This window comes from Parasteatoda tepidariorum, chromosome 1 (assembly GCF_982258835.1).
Source record: "Parasteatoda tepidariorum strain Cologne lab strain chromosome 1, Ptep-v5.0, whole genome shotgun sequence".
Classification (NCBI taxonomy): Eukaryota; Metazoa; Arthropoda; class Arachnida; order Araneae; family Theridiidae; genus Parasteatoda; species Parasteatoda tepidariorum.
In genome coordinates, this window is record NC_141755.1 from 13,018,476 (window position 1) to 13,036,165 (window position 17,690).

Here is a 17,690-nt window from a genome sequence, read left to right on the forward strand (position 1 = left end):
GCAATGATATCACCTAAATTTATTTTCGATTAATAAATAAGTTATTTTTCAAACTTAGAATGAATATAGTTTTATTGTAATGTATGGATAAATAAACCCTATGAAATAAAAAAGAATAATTTGAATTATTTATTTGGAATAACTAATAAATCTTAGCAAAATTAAATTCTATTATTTTTTTACTTATTATTGTTTATTGGTAATTTATTGATTAATATAATTAAAAATAATAGAAAGACCTAAGTTTTGTTCTTAAATAAATCTTGTTCTTACAAATTATCATGAGTTAATCATCAAATCATCCTATTGTTATTTACAGAGATATTATTTAATTAATTATTATTTTCATAATAATTTATTAATTCATAAATTTAAATTAAATAAGAAGATAATACTTTTGCTATTTAGATATTATAAATAACTCCGTTTTTGATTGTATAAATCTATTAATAACTGATTATAATTCTTATAGTAATTTTTAGATTAATTTACTAGTTACTAGCTCATATCAATTTAAAAAATTAAATTATTTTTGAAAGGATAAACATAATCTTTAAACTTCTTCCTCTAGTTATAGTTAGTACATACTTTACATCTATAAAAAGATCTCTAATTATATTAAAATTGCTTATTAATAATAAAAGATTTAAACATGATCTTTCAATATATGCTTAAAATTTGTATCGCATGAACATTTCTACGCCTTCTATTCTGAGAAGAAAAGAAATATTATATTGATAAAACAGACGCTTTGTGAAGAAAAAAATCAAACACTTTTCATTTTCGTTTCTTTTTACTTAATATTTTAAGTCAACTTCAAGTTATGAAGTATTTATTAAAAAAAGTTTTGAATTATTTCTATATATTAGCAATAAACAAGAAACAAAATGAATTACATCGGGGAATTACTCATAAATATTTATGTCAAAGGATCAAACATAAAAAATGGATTTAGAAAACGACGAGCACATTATTGCTTTGTAGCGACTTCTTTAGATTGAGAAATTTTAGGAAAGTGCTGCACTATTTTAAAATTTATTAAATTTTTGTTTTGTTCCAAATTTAATTCATCTTTTTAATATAACTTTTGTTTTCTTGATTCTCATTAACTAAAAATATTTTCGAAGATAAATAAAACATACATGTGCAAAATACTAGCTTTCTAGAATCAGATTATTATTTTTCATCTTTTTCATAAAAATTTATTTACGAGCCTTAACTTCAGCGTATTCGTTATGAAATTAGATTTTTCCGATTTCATTTCTCTATTTTTTTTTTTATCAGGATTATTTTATTAGTGACTTTTTCTCGTTTATTCACTTTAAAATTAAATTTTCTGATTGCATTTTTTTTTCTTGTATGCATCCGGGAAAATTTATTATTCATGCTTTTTTTAATTAAGAAAAAACTTTTATTTCAATTGTTTTGCTATTTTTCATCACAGATGTTGGATAAGCAAGATATCAGCTTGGTATTAATTTAATATAATAATGAAGACTATTTTATTTTATTTTATTACAGCCGTTGAACAGCTGGCCCAATTTTGGGTTTACGACTACTAATGTTCAACTCCGTAGCCTCGTAATTCTGAACCCGATCCAGAAGACAAAGAAACTCCTGGACCAAGTATTGGGAGAAATTTTGTCTTCGAGGAGGACTTTTTGATGGAACTAACTCTCATTTGCGTTACACGGAGAGGAAGATCACGTAAACCTCTCACGGTTAGCCTGACGGCAAAGGAACTCTAACCCATGATCCGTCTACCACTGTGTATAATTAACGTTAGTTCTGTGGTCGTCACGAGCCGGGTGCGGAATTCGTATGGACCAGTCATCGCTGGGATTCAAACACGGTTCACCTTATTGGTAGGCGAAAGCTGTATCACCTAAAAGCCACCACATCTCATAGAGACTATTTTTAAGATTTTTTAAGTACAGTAAAGACTCAGTATAACAGGTGCGGAATATTGCGAGAAAACCGTTATAACGACAAGTTTACAAGTCACAGCCAAAAAACTAATAATTAAGATACAACAGTTGCATGTCTTCAGGAGTACAATTTTACTAGCTTAACGCTGTTATGCGAAAATACGTTTTCTGCTGTTTTAGTGAACAATACAGTGGAAAAAAGAGAAAATTGGAAACATTTTATTTATTTCTAATAGCAATTAAGAAAGGAGAAAAGCATACATTAATTCACTTTATATCCTTCTTACAAAGTTTATCCTAATAAGGACTAAAAAATTTTTTATTTTTATTTCCAATGAGCTGCACAATCGATCTTGCCGATGAGCAGACCTAGTGCGTTCTCCAGAGGTGGTATCTACTCTTTCAGGACCACCACAATGGGTGAGAAACCGTTGGTCATGTTAATTTGGACGTCTAGTTTCCGCCACACTAGATGGCTAAAAATAAACATACACATATGGTATAATATGGCCTTATGATACCCTATGTGGGCAACCACCGGCCAAGTTATTTTTTTCTTTACAGAAGAACAATTCTTCTGTAATTTTTAGAAATTCAGTAGCACATTTCAAAAGAATATGCCGGCTTTTCTTCACAATTCATATATCTAACATGCCCTCCCCCCTTTCATCTTTTTCATCTAAACTGCTTATTATTGAAAACAACACTCAATTTTTTCAGTAATGTCAGAAAGCTATTGCAATTTTATCACTATTTTAGCACTAAATATGTGTATTAGATAATATAACGCCATGACGACAATTCCCTCATCTATACTTAAGTGTCGTTATAATGGACTTTACATGACAAATTGAGTTTATTAGATAAAATTTAGCAGAATGATTATAAACTGGTTGCACCATTTTGTTTGATAGCCACTAAATTCTTAAATAAGCATTGATAATTGTTATCTGCTAATATTATTCTTTCACCACAGTGTTATTTTTTAGATATGAGATTACTGTGTTATTTTTGAGGCAAGCTATAAAGTCTGAATTTTAAGACTATTGCCTTTGAATTATATTGTTAACAGATTAAATTGTAAGTAAATTAAATTGTGAACAATTTACATTGTAAAGAAATTAAATTGTAATTTATTGGGTACACTATAAGTCTGCCATGAAAGGCCGGTGCCATATTGTGCATGGAAAACTTTTTTTTTATTTTAATAAATACACGGATAGTAGCCTAGCAAGAGTATTTTAGGGTAACTTCCCGAAAAATTGTGGAACTTATTTAATAGTTTATGTTTTAAATCAAATTTATTCATGATAAATAATTAAGAAACTCGTAAAGCAATGTTCATAATTTGTTCTTTCTTATCAACAACAAAAAAAAAGAGCTACAACTCAAATTTAAGAATAAAAAAATAAAAGGTCACCAACCTTATCAAAGTTTTAAATCAAATTAAACAAAATCAAAAAACTTGAATGGATTTTTCGAGGATTAAATATTTTCTCTTCTAGAAAACATTCTTTAAGAGGATTTTCATTCTAAACTAGCTCTATTGCTGTGCAGGCTGCGGAGGACATAATTGCGTTTTAATACTCACTACAACTGCTGCAAAAGGGAGTCGTCTGCGCTCCATTATTGGATCGAACTCCCAGTTCTCTATTATCGAGAACGAAATCTCCTATTCCCGAACATTTAATTAGAAAATTCTCCAGCTTCTCTTCGAGAATCGTCTGATGAATTTTAGAATTAAGCTTACGTATAGCCCCACATTGAAAGCAGTAAGTTTATTCCTTTTCTGCAAAATTTCACTTGTAATTGGTTCTCTTTTTTTTTTCCTGAAATTTTAAATAATATCATGTGTAAAAAAAACTTTTACGAGCTAAAATTACTTTGTTTTAAAATTCAATATTATTTTGTACCCGAAACAATTTTCAGAAATAGCACTTATTTTATTAAATTTGTGACTAATGTTTTCGTGGTTTACAAACAACTTGTGTCGTCCTTATCTGAATGTCTGATTATTCACAAATATTCTGACTAGATTTATTTAATTTGGACCTGTTAATATTTGTTATTACAAGCAAAATAGAAATGCGTGCTGTAGTTATAATTTGCTTTTTCTCTTTTTTAAAACCTTATTTTGGATTAAGAAACAAATTTTTTTACAAATAGCGCATGTTTTATAAAACTCGTGACTAATTGCGGTTTAAAACAACTTATGTAATCCTAATCTACGTGTAGGTATAAGTACTCATAAATAATCCAGTTAGATTTATTTAATTTGGACCTGTTAATATCTGTTATTGTAAGCAAAATAGAAATGTGTGCTGTAGTTGTAATTTGCTTTGTCTTTGTTTCTCTTTTTTAAAACCTTATTTAGATAGCATTCCAATTGAATATTTATTTTTCATCAATACTTTTATAATGGATATATATTAAATTAATTAAGAGGGCATTATAGTAAGAAAGAAACTTTTTATTGCAAATTATCTTTCACCTCCATAAGTAATTTAAAATTTAAAGTATGGAAAAAGTGTCAGGCAAATCTTGAGTAATCCCCGAAGTTTCAAATAATGAGAAGAAACTTTACAAAAAATATCAAAATGAAAGCAATTTATGAAAGGATAGTTTAGGATTTCGCAAAGGGGAAGTTCTCTTCCAATAATTTGTTTGCCTTTTGATAATTTAAATTTTTTTCCGTAATTGGAACTTCATGGCCTACTCTAAGTTTGCCTGAACTAACTTTTTCTATACTCAAAATTTCAAATTTGTTATGGAGGGGATACAAAATTTGCTTTGGAAAATGTCTCTCGTGGTATAGCTTCCTCTTACATTACAACCTCTTAAAAGAACACAGCTCTGCACATAAAAAGCAAGTAGTTCCGACATATTTCATAAAATGCTGAGGAATAATGTCTATTAAAACAATTATGTTAAATTAGGCATCAAAATGTTTACATATTCGGTTACTAAATACTGTTAATGGTAGGGATAGCCTGGTTGGTAGGGCGCTGGACTCATGTTCGTGAAAACGGGAGTTCGAATTCAGCCGGCCGATGTCACTCCCCATGTAGTAAATGGTGATTGGTGTACGTTAAATCTGTCGGGTCACGAAGTACTCCATGAACCCAAGCTAAATTATTCCTCTGGGGGTACTGAATTGGAAATTGATCGTTCTTTGGTTCAAGTCAGCATTACGATCTGTGGATGAATGAATGTATGACTGGATCCGTCCTATAAACGAGTGTGACGTATGGGTGGGGCAGAAGTTGAATTCTTGGCCATAGATGGCGCCTTTGAAAAATAAAAACAATCGCAACCCTTACCTTAATGGCCTACAAAAGCAACAACAACAACAAATACTATTAATTAATTTAATTATCTAACTAAATTAATAGCTATATATTCTGTTGATAAATATTTCATCAGTAGCGTATTAATTATTTACTCACTTTGTTTCATTTTCTACGCAAAATATATATTCTGTAAATATAATAGCATTAATTATTTATGAGTTTTCTTATCCTCTTCTACACAGAACTATAATTAAAATAAATCTATTTACTTTCACTTTCACTTCTACCCACGCAGGAAATAATTTAATCATAACGATCCAAATCCTTTTGAAAATATTAGTCTTTCCCTAGGGATGAGCACGTGTAAACACCCTAATTTAATAAAGACATAATTTAGCTTCTGAGGCCGTCAAAATAACTTCATTCTTTTAACTTATTATACATTTTGTTACCATTCCAAATATGAGCATAAGAATTAATCCATGAAATAACTTTATAAGGTAGCGTAGAAAAGTCTTAATTTACCTTAAGTTTGGACATTTTTTCTTATTATCGAAATATTCTAATTCTTTAAAATTGTATATGAAGTAGATAGTAGAAATTTTATTTAAAAAAGTTATTGTTGCGCAGGAAATTGCAAATTATATCTAAAAGTAAATGCTTGTCTTAGAGTATGTTTAATGAATTAGTAGTTTATTTAATTCATCATTTGTGCATCTAATATTATTAATTTCATGAAATATAATACTTGCATGGGATCAAGGGAAACTAGTTTAAAGATAAATTGTTAAGGGCCACAAAAATCTAACAAAACGTATAATGAAAGTTTTTTAAATCAAAGAAATAAATGGTTTGAATCAGTAATATAAATAAACTCAATTTATATCTTCAAGCAACCATATTACTGATTGAAAATAATCAACTGGCTAAAATGAAATGATAAAATCAAAATGAAACAATGTATTTTTTTTAAAAAAGGATATGATTCATCAACCAAATTAAAATAAATGAATTGGATCAAAGAGTCGAATTCAACTCAAAAAGCTTCCGAATTATTAAATTCAAATCAACTTAATAATGATAACATATTATACAAGTCAACGTTCCGAGTCAAAAAACTTGAATCCGCTGTTTAAAATTACCAGAATTGTATCAGTGATTCAAATCATCAGTTGAAAAATAGTCTGATCATCAGTACTAACTCATTCAACGATTCGAATTAAAGGAATTAATTAACCATTTAAATCCGCTCTCTCGGATAAATAATTCGAATAATGAATTGTTCTGAAAACTAACAGAATACGGTAACATTTACTGTGTTTCTGGCTATACGGGAGCACGAAACAGCTCGGTAATTTGTACCACAGCTCTTCGGTAATGATTTTGATAAACAGTAAAATAACGTTTAATAATACGCGTTAAAATTCGGTAAATATGGTAAGATCTGGTAATTTTATCATGACATAACCACCATTTATTCGGTTTAATTTACTTTTCAGTTTTGCATTTTTTGCCAAATATGGGGTAATAAGAATTATAGTTTTGAGTATACGAATCAATAAATTTGAATAATTATCTTGAATCATCTTATAACAGTTATTGGAAATATCTTCATATGAATAATTTCAAAATCGCTAGTTTGGCGACATTTTTTGAATTAGACGAAAAACATCAAAATCAATGTCTTATTTTCAGTTTTTAAATTTTTTTTAAGAACCCAGCATTTGACTAAATTTTTAATTATTACATAATTAGATCACAAACGCTTTACATTTTCACAAAACTGCGGCTTTTTTCCTATTGACGTTTGCACCATTTTCATAATAATCATAGAGAGCCTTGGCTAAAGACAAGACTTTGTTTATTTTTATTACCGTCGTTGAGCAGCTGACTCAATTTTGGGTTTACGACTACTAATGTTCACCTCCGTAGACTTGTAATTTTGAACCTATCCAGAAGACAAGTAAACTCATGGATCAGTACCCCCAGAGGTATGATTTTTTATAGAAACATGGAGAACTTTGTGACTCGACAGATTTAACGTGCATCAGTCACTATTTACTACACTGGGAGTTTTCAGCTGATGAAGACCGAACCCACGGCCTCTTGGACATGGGCCCAGTGCCCTACCAACCAGGCTATCCCGCCCATTAAAGACTAGACTTCCCCTGAAAGTCATGAGTAACTGTTACAAACTCAAGATAGTTATGAATATAGCATATTATTCGCAAAATATTCATTATTTTCTACCGCCGTAGAGTCTTCCGAAAACAGCCTTCAGAAAAATAAGAACTTGATCTGAAATCCTTACCGTCGATAAATGAAAGAGCCCCACCAGTATTACCCTAAATAAAAGAGCCCTCTCCCCACCAATATCTTTTTAAACTCACACTCAAATAATTAGTTTTGAATCACAAATTACAGAAAAATATTCCAATCATCTGATTTAAGTCAATTCTAGGTCCACTAATACAATAGCCGCTAATAATAAAAAAAAGTTAAAAAGTTTTTCTTTGAGATGCTAAATTATTTTTTTACTGATGCTATTGCAATCTTCTTGAAAAAGCAACTTTTCTAGACTAAAGATTTTCCATTGCCTGTATGCGAGACTCGCGAACCAGCTCGTTGATAACAATGCCTGCACTTATAGGAAAGAAGCAAAACTTTTCAATATCCATCCGATATCTTACAGAGGAAAGATGAGAACTTGATCTCTCAGAAATCCTTACAATAAGAAAAGTATTCTCCCCCGCCAAGATCTTTTAAGATTTCATTGAATTTCCTTTCGCTTACCGCTGTGATTGAATAGGGTTGGGCGCCAATGCCTACCTCTAGGGTCTGGTAATAACGTTTCCGAATGGAAAAGAATTCCGTTTCCAAGGCTATAAGGCCGAGACGGTTTAGCTTGCAATAGAAGAGGGGTTTCGTTTTCAAGTGATTTTCTGCCGCTTTTATTATCCGGAAAATCGTTCCTTCACTTTGAAAGTCACTATATTTCGGGAAAGTGAGGTCGTGCGAGATGAAGTGATCGCTTATATGAGGCATTTGGAATTCTTAAGTTGAAGTGTAAAATGTTCATAAATTTTTATGATGATATGTTTTGAAGGATCTTTCGAATGTTGGGGAAGGTGGAGAAATATTTATTGTCTTAGCAAGACTTAAATTTTAGAAATGTTTCGACTTCCTTGTTTATTGCTTTGCAAAATATTAAACTTTCCACGCTATATAGCTAGAAATTTTGGTGCTTTTTGAACCATAACTAGTTTGAATTTGCTGCAGCTTTACACAGCGCTAAGTTGAGAAAAATTGTTGTACTTCTAAATTTTATATTAAGCTACTGTGGTTCAATTGGAACGGAAACAAGATTAACGCCTTATTAAAGTTCTATAAAGTTTACACTGTATTATGTTTCAAGGTACTAACAGTATAGTTCAAGGTAACAATGTTATGATTCAACGTTGAACCTATTTTTCTGAGAGTCTACCCTGAATCACGTGATATCACAACGATCACTATAGTGATCTGCATTTTTCAAGATAATCTGTGTCTATTGAATAATATTTCTAAGAGTTTGTTTCTGTGATAAATCTTCACAATATAATTTGCAATATTTATACTCATTTACAGCTCATTTTTCTTATAATTCATACAATGAATTCGGTTAGTCTTTAACTTTTCTACGAGCAGATGAGGAAAGTAATCCATATGACTTGAGGTCATATTATAAATTCTTTACTTTTAAATGTAAATTTTAAAAAAATTAAAAAATTAAAAGGGAGTGTACACTGTAAAAAAATTCCAGATCAAATTAAAATAAAAATTAACCGTGCTCAGATTACTGGCATTTTTTATTGTAAAATCCATTTTTATCGGAACATGTTACAAAACACAAAATTTGATAAACCGTAATTTATTTAATAATAATTACCGTGAAAACACTGAAATATTCTAATTAAATGAATGTAACTGTAAAAATTACGGTATAATAATTTAAGGGGAAAATGGATGTAACGGTAAAATGGATTTTACGGATAATGTACCCAAAGTGTCGGTATTTTATACCGTAATTTGATCTGGAATTTTTACAGTGTTTACATGATGCCTTATTTGATAAGTGATGCCATTTCTTTTATTAAGAAAGATGGAATTAGCCATTCCTTCTTGTTCATTGAAGTTATATTTATTTTTCTTTGAAAGAAATATACCTTTAGCCTAATTCTGTCGCCAAGCAGAGGCCACCATAAATCACACAATATAATAAACGCAAAACACTATTTAGAATTTACGGCTCTCGTTGTAACAAAAGGAAATGTATAATATCAATTTATATGCATTATCGGCCCACTATTCAAATAAGTCTTTCATACATAAGTCAGTAGTTGACTTGAAATTATTACTACTAAATACTTGTATTATAATTTATGTTTTAGTTTAATTTTAAAAAAAAGTACATTTTGTTAGAAGTATTTTGTGCAAATAAAAATAGGAGTAGGAAAATCAGACCACTTTCTTAGACAAAATGCTGACAGACACAATTTCAAAGACAATTAGATTTATGTTTTAATTAATGTTTCTCAGAATAGTTCTTATTCTATTTACTACACTAAAATTGCTATTCAGTAAAAATGTCGCAACAGTAAATTATTCAGCAAAAACTTTTAATTCTCTCTAAATATCTTGCCAAGTTTTTATACTGGTAAATTCTTAACTTTAGATTTAAGAAGAAAAAAAAGTATGATCAAACTTATAGAAAGTAGTTATAGGTAATAAATTAAAGCAAACTATTTAGTTGTAATAAATGTTTAATGTTGTAGTTGGTGGATAGAAATCGCTCTCCGAAATATTTAGTCTATTTTTTTACAAGCAACATGTCTAAAAATTATAAAGTTCATAACACTTTTTTAGGGTTGACCAAAACTTGTATATTCAATAATGTTTAACAGAAATTTATATTTTTTATTACATTGCATAATTACTTTAGCAGAAACATTTACGAATACATGAACATAAAAAGAATGCAAGTTTCATGGGAATCAACTGCAAATATATTTATTTATTTATTAATCGATATCTGCTACTCTTTTTTCAATCTAACCAATAACATTTACGCCATAAAAAGATGAGTTTCCTCAATTTTTTCAACTACAGTAAAGATATTTTTAGGGTTTCAAACCCTGTGGTAACAGCTATTTAGATGTATCATGGAAAAAATGTGACAAAAAATTCAAAAAGCATGTTAATTAGGATCTCCTTTTAAAAGGAAAAACGCTAAAGAAATGAATATTGAAAAAAAAGTAAGTTCATATACACTGTAAAAAATTCCGATTCAAATTACTGATCACACTCCGGTACTTTTTATCGTAAAACCCATTCATACCGGAGCATATTACGGAACAAAATATCTGATATACCTCAATTTTTACAATCATAATTGCCGTAAAATCACTATATCACTCTAACTTAATAAATATAACTGTAATAATTACGGTCTACTATTCTACGGTAAGAATAGATTTTACGGTAAAATGAATTTTATGGATGATGCACCTAAAGTAATTTATACCATAATTTGATCCAGAATTTTTTTACATCGCAATAGCTGAACGGACGCATGATTCAGCATTTAATTGATTATTCCAATTATGGAGACAAAAAACTGGAGACTATTATTTTTATTTATTGGCTCGGAAAGAATTCAGAACTTCCCTTTTCTATTTGTATCTTATAAATTTGACCATTGAGAGAGAACTGTCCATCGAAATCCACGCAACTGGTGGGGATTTGCTACGTCAAACCCATGGGGACTTTTTCACGCTTCTCAGCAGCAGCCCTTATGTTCTCTCAGTCGAATTGCATTTCATTCCTAAGTTCTCCCGGTTATCCAAAGGATTATCGATTTTGTCTTATCTCTCGACCCTCCCGAACTAAGAACCATTGGGTGAGGCGTTCTTTAATACTCTTTTGGATATAAACTGCCAACACCCCTCCTCCTATTCACAAAGATTCTTTTCTTTTGGAATGTTTTACGCATTATTTCGATCGAAGAAAGAAAAAAATAACTTTTTCTTCGGAAGACAGCTGAGACTAAGCTCTTTTATTCGATTCTCGAACAATTTGGAAGGAGCTAAACTTCTTTTTGGAATGGAAGATAATTTTTATTCTTACAAATGTAAATAAAATAAACTGCTGTAATTTCTTTTTTTTGAAATTGATAAATGCTTTTAGTGTATAGGGAGTTAGGAAGTATTTGTCATTATTGTTCTAATCACATTTGCTGCTTGTCATTTTTTGCATTCTTTAATAATTTAAATAGTTACAATAATAAACATTTAGTCCAATTGCATGATGCTAATTATTTCACATCATTTTTAATGTTTAAGAAAGAAGTTTTCGCATGAAGATTGTTTTATTCTTATGAATTAGTTGTTATTAATTTAGCTTCTTAAATTCAGAGTTTTATTTTAATGTGTTATTAGTTAATTTAATACGCTCCTTGCAATTTATTATTTTTATTATAAATTCGATTGTCCTAAAAATTCTAATTCTAGTAAAATGCGTCTTTGAAATTAGAACTCCTAACAAATTGTTACCTGTATATTTGAAAAAAAATTCTCATGTTGACTTAATAAATTTTTTTTTTCACAAGCGTTTAAGTTACACTAAGGAAAAAAGTATGATCAAAATTACCAGAATGTGGCAAAATTTACCGAGTTTCTGAAAAGCTCGGTAATTTTCACCGAAGGGTTTTGGTAATGATCTTGATAAAATTAGCAATAAAATATGGTTTTATACCATGTGATGAAATTTAGGAAATGGGGTAAAATTTGGTAATTTTATCACGATACATTAAAGTATGGCATAAAAACCATTTGTTCGGTTAAATTCAATTTTCTGTTTTGTAATTTTTACTAAAGTGTGATAATAAGAACTATGAAAACCAGAATTTCCAGTAAACCATTACTATATGAAAAGAAAAATTACCAAACTAACGGTTTAAATACCGTTTACAGTTTTATTAACCAGATTCATTGTTTTTATTACTAGAAATGTCCTTGCCATACAACAATACGGTAAATTTACCAGAATTTTTTCTACGTGTATCAGGTTGCAATTTACCTGTAATCAAAACTTTTTTTGCTCGTTTCCCATGAGAAACTTGAAAAAAAAATTATTATTCTAATTAATTACAACACTGAATTATAGCGTTTTACTGTGTGAGAGTTACAACAAGAAAGGAACAAAATATACTTTAAAAATAATGATACAAAGAAAACAATGATGCATGTAAAATATAATAAATATTATTAAATGTATTTAAATTTTCCTGCAGGTGAGGCTCCTAAAATAGTCTTTTTTTTAATCATTAATAACTAGAATTCCTTCAACAGCAACACACCTTACAGGTTTCGGCACCAGATAAGTTAAAAAAAATTAAAGGAACACATATGCTTCTTGGATTACTATCTAAAGTTAGCAGACTAATTTTTTTTAAAGCAACTATCATCAGCTTTATCATTCAATATCTCGAGACAGTAATTATGATACTCATTACAGAAGAGATTCTTGCACAGCTTGAAACCATAATGATCCGGGGTGCTTGATGTTTGGTATTCCAGCTATTCCCTCAAAACATAAGTTTTTTTCTCCAACAATTAGTGGCAATTTTCCTTGCCCATTTGGTAAAAAGTATGAAAACTTATCCCATTTGAGAGAACTCCCTCAATCATTGGGAACTGTGCAATATGATAGCACCCCTGCCAACTTAATCATGCTTCTCTGGAATGTTCTTCTGAATCCTGATTCTAAATGATAACCGTGGGGGGCTGCTCATTTACTTCAAAAAGTAAGTTTATGTGATGACTCAGCCATCAGATTCTAAGTACCAATTTAGTTCCGTTAGTCATTTAGAACTCTTTTTTTTTAATGCAAATTTCACTGAATTGTACAAAAGATATTTTTCTGATTTACATTTCGATCCTAGTTTGTTTTTTGCTCTTTTTTTTAATGCTTGCATCTCAAATTGTTTTTAATTTAATATTTTAAGAGCCATTATTTTGAAATTCAGATAATGTGTGATAGCTGTTATTTTTGATTAACTCGAATATTTTTTATTGAAGTAAGGAATAAAAAATGAGAGCTGTTGTTTCTGTTGTCGTAGGCCGTTAAGGTATTGGGGGTGCGATTGTTCTCGTTTTCCAATGGCATCATCTCTGCCCAAGAATTTGACTTTCGCCCGACCCATGCGTCAGACCCGTTTATAGGGCGGACCCATTTATGCATCCATTCATTTGTCCACCGATCGTAATTTTGAAATGAACCAGAGATTGATCAATCTCAAATTCAGTAAAACCCAGAAGTATAATTTGTTATAGGAACATGGAGGATTTTGTGACCCTGCAGATTTAGCGTGCACCAGCAGCCCGCTGGATTTGAACACCTGTTATCACGAACGTGAGAGTTCCTAGACTTTTCCCTCCCCTATACAAATTTCGAAGTTCAAAGTCAATATTTTGAAAGTGAAATATAAGTATGTTTTATGGAGTTTATCTAAAGAAAGCAACAGCACTCCAAGCTTTGTTTTGCTATATTATTGATATACCGCTGCCTAGTTTTGGACATGCACTCATTTTATTGGCGTATTGCTACTTTTTAGAATTATGCTACGACAATAAGTAAGTGAAAAAGTCAGTTTTTGACGTTTTTCTATTCAGAAAATCTTGGTTAAACAACAGCACCCCAAAAAATTTTTACTCAGTATTAAAGCTCACTATTAGGACAAAATTTGCGTTTTACCTCTTTTCGGGATTATTATCACTTTTATTACTTTTCAGGATTATTATCACTTTTATTAGATATATTTTTTTTTTTTATTAGATATTGCCATTCAAATTTTGAAGAAACTTACAATTTGAATTTTTTTTATTTATTTATTTATTTATTTTTTTTTAATTTGGTTTTTTTCCAAAACAGCATATCGTGGCTGAAAAAAACTACTGTACCGTGCCATATTCTAGGCCAGGGATGGCGAACTAATGGCACGCGTGCCATTTATGGCACGCGACACAATATTTTGGGCACTCCACCGATCACAATTGTTGTTACACTATGAATTGTTATTACACAAGTGTTATTACACTATGAAGCATATGTAACAATTAAATTAAAATTCACAAGAAACAAACAAAATAATAAACAATTATTAATAAAAAAATTAAAAATTAATACTAAAAAAACAATTAATAACCGCAAAAAACAAGCTAACAGTAAATAACTAGCAAAAAAATCAACAGTCCTGCTTAAACTAACATTTTACAACCTAATATAAGTTATTGGTCATCTAATCTGCAACAACAGAAGTCACACTGATATTACTTTAAGTTGAATTACGTGTATAACTGAGACATTGCAAAATATATATATATTTTTTTCAATGTACATAAAGAGTTTTGAGTATTTAGTATTATTATTTTCCCAATAATCACGAAGTCAAAATTATTTGACGGCACGTTTATGACCTCATTAAGCAATTTTTTAGAGAAAATGGCACGTTGGTGTATTAAGGTTCGCCACCCCTGTTCTAGGCAAACGTCAAATACTAACGCGGGGAAAAGAAATGGACCTTTCATTTTTAAGAAAAATATTAGCATAATTCTGGTTATCAGATTTATTTATATTGCATTGGTTGTATCAGATCAGTTATACACTTCGGTTTAATCAGTTTTTATTCGAATTATCTGAAAATTTGAACAGTTATTGTAATTCATTACACAAATAATGCGGGTTTAGACTGATTTGAGTTTCTATGTGATCAATCATTTATAAGATGATTTATCCCTTAATTTATTTTATTCCTAAGGTGCATAAGTACACTATTGGAATAAATATTTTTGTTAAAACTGTGACGCATAATTTTTTTCTGCTATCGTCAAGAGTTCCGAAAACATCTATAAAATATGAATAATTCCATTGGGGTAGAAATTCAATTGGGGTAAAAATTTTTAAACTACGCCAGATGTTTAAATTGAAACAGTTACTGTCAAATTCAACTTTTTGAAAATTTATAATTATCCTATTTGAGCTTAATTATATGTTTTTATGTTGGATTAACTTTGCAAGCTCTGTAAATAAAGTGAAAGTAAAGCAAATGTTATAAAAAACAAGTGCTCAACTAAATTATTTCGCCAATGTTGCATATAGGCACCATTTGAAAAATGAAATATTATATTTTCTCCTCAAACTTTTGCTCTGTGTTAGTGAATGTAATTTAAGCATATTTCAATGAAAATAATACCGCATTAATTCTCTATGTTTGACGTAAAGTAGATTAATGCCCATTACACGAGCGTAATCTTGTAATACGGTAAATTGAATTTACTTTTCTTTAAATGATCGATTTAATATAAAAGTTATGTCATAAAAACTGTATCAGTGTAAATATTTTAGAAAATTAGCATGTTTATGAGTTATAAATGACTTTTATCCTAACTTCGTCTTCCTTCTTACTATCCTTTGAAGCCATCTTATATTTCAAACATACCATCCACGATTTCAATCTACGTTTTCGAACCCATCAAATTATTTTGCTTCAAATTTTTCGTCAAAAAGAGGCTGTTTCATTTTTTTTTCCTTTGATCCCAAATGGAGTGATCAAAGGAAGAAGTAAATCTTCTGTAAACGGCGTACTTATTTCCTCACGGAAAAAGAATAAAAAGATCTGAAATATTTTAAAAAGACATCACACACGGACGTGATGCCACACTTAGCTGTTTAATGTCCCGTATAAATGAGAAGAAAAAAAATCCTTTCCCGAGAAAAGTATTAAAAATATACGTTGAAATCGATGCGGTTTCCTTTTAAAGTTTGGTTTAGTGATTTTCATAGTTGAATTAGCGTTCGATTACTATGACAAAGAAATAATTTTCAATTAAGCAGAGTAATAATTGTATTTATTAGTAACGAAAAATTTAGTGTTAAGGACCTCTTGTTTCAGCGTCTGGTTGGTCAAATTCATTATAGCAGTTTTAAGTGGAGGGGGGGAGTACAGAATTTTTATTCAGGAATTAATTCAAGAGTGGTTACATTTAAATAAATAATCCTTAGAAACTGAATCGGTATCAATCAAAATATATATTTAAAATCAATAAAATATTTGTTTTCAATTGAGTCTCTAAAAATACGACAATAAAGTATGGATTTTACAAGTGAGGAAAAAGGAAAAAAGTCAAACTGCAGAGAAAAAAATTCATTGTTGTGCATTTTAAATACGACAAGATTTAAAACAAGATTTAAAAGACAAGATTTAAAAGAAAAATTTCAAAATTTCCGATTAAGCCCTATCGTCTAGAAAAATTGGATATCAACTTATATTCTTAAAAAGACCCATCCTGCTTTGTCCCGGGAAGCCGAAAAGAATAAAATGACTATAAATTTACGATATTAGATTCGCCTCCATATTTACTGCTCCGTTGAGATAGTCGCTTTTGATTGTTTTAGGAATTTCCTCTTTAAAGATGCATATGGTTGATTCCAGGACAGGAGTCTTAAAGTCTGAATAACGCATCTTCCACGCTGATCTTGAAAGCACGTGGATGGCTTGTGAACAAGTAAAATTCCCCTAGCATAGCTCGAATTCAGACTAAAATTACTTGTACAGCTACAGATAGGGTAATATCATAAACGTCACACTTAGTATTTTTTAGAAATTTTAAGCGAATTTTGATAACAATTGTGTAATTAAATAATAATCAACAAATTACAGTTGATCATATAAACACTTCTTTTATTTCCTAAATTAAAAAATGAAATGAAATCAGGCGGCCTCGAGCACTTAATATGAGCTTATTTTCAAGAATCACAAGACGTAAATCAAGGAAACAAAAATAGATTTGAAAAGGAAAAAGCAAAATTGTGAATAGAAAAATGAGAGGCCGGGATAGCCTGGTTGGTAGGGAACTGAGCCCATGTCCAAGAGTTCGTGGGTTCGATCCCCGCCGACTCCGCGTGTAGTAAATGGTGACTGATGCACGTTAATCTGTCGAGTCGCAAAGTCCTCCATGTTCCCATAACAAATCAATACCTCTTGGGGTACTGATCTAGGAGTTTCCTTGTCTTCTGGATTGGTTCAAAATTACAAGGTACATTAGTAGTCGTAAACCCAAAATTAGGTCGGCTGTTCAGCGACGGATAAAAATAAGAAATAAAAATAGAAAATGAAAAATAAAGGTGGAAAACAAAACTGGAAAACTCCGGTAACCAAGAGACAAAGCAGGGCAGGTTGCATACTTAAGCATGATTGAGGGAGGATGAGAAATATATGTCTTTAACAAGGGAAACCATTATAATTAACAAGGTTAAAATTTATCAAGTATTGATTCAATGTATAGGTTATTCATTTCAGCAAATTATGGAATAATTATTATAAATTTCTAATAGCAATTGCGTAAAGATTAATAAGAAACTATTGAAATATTCA

The 17,690-nt window shown here is 30.1% G+C and overlaps 1 protein-coding gene and 1 long non-coding RNA gene across 8 annotated transcripts in view; one reads left to right on the top strand and one right to left on the bottom strand.

The window, feature by feature from the left end:
- The window catches only part of LOC107442127 (neuron navigator 3), a 521,654-nt gene that overhangs the window by 204,257 nt on the left and 299,707 nt on the right, over positions 1-17,690 (top strand). The window lies entirely within an intron of this gene.
- LOC139425404 (uncharacterized) overlaps positions 1-17,690 on the bottom strand; it is a 58,016-nt gene that overhangs the window by 11,027 nt on the left and 29,299 nt on the right. The window lies entirely within an intron of this gene.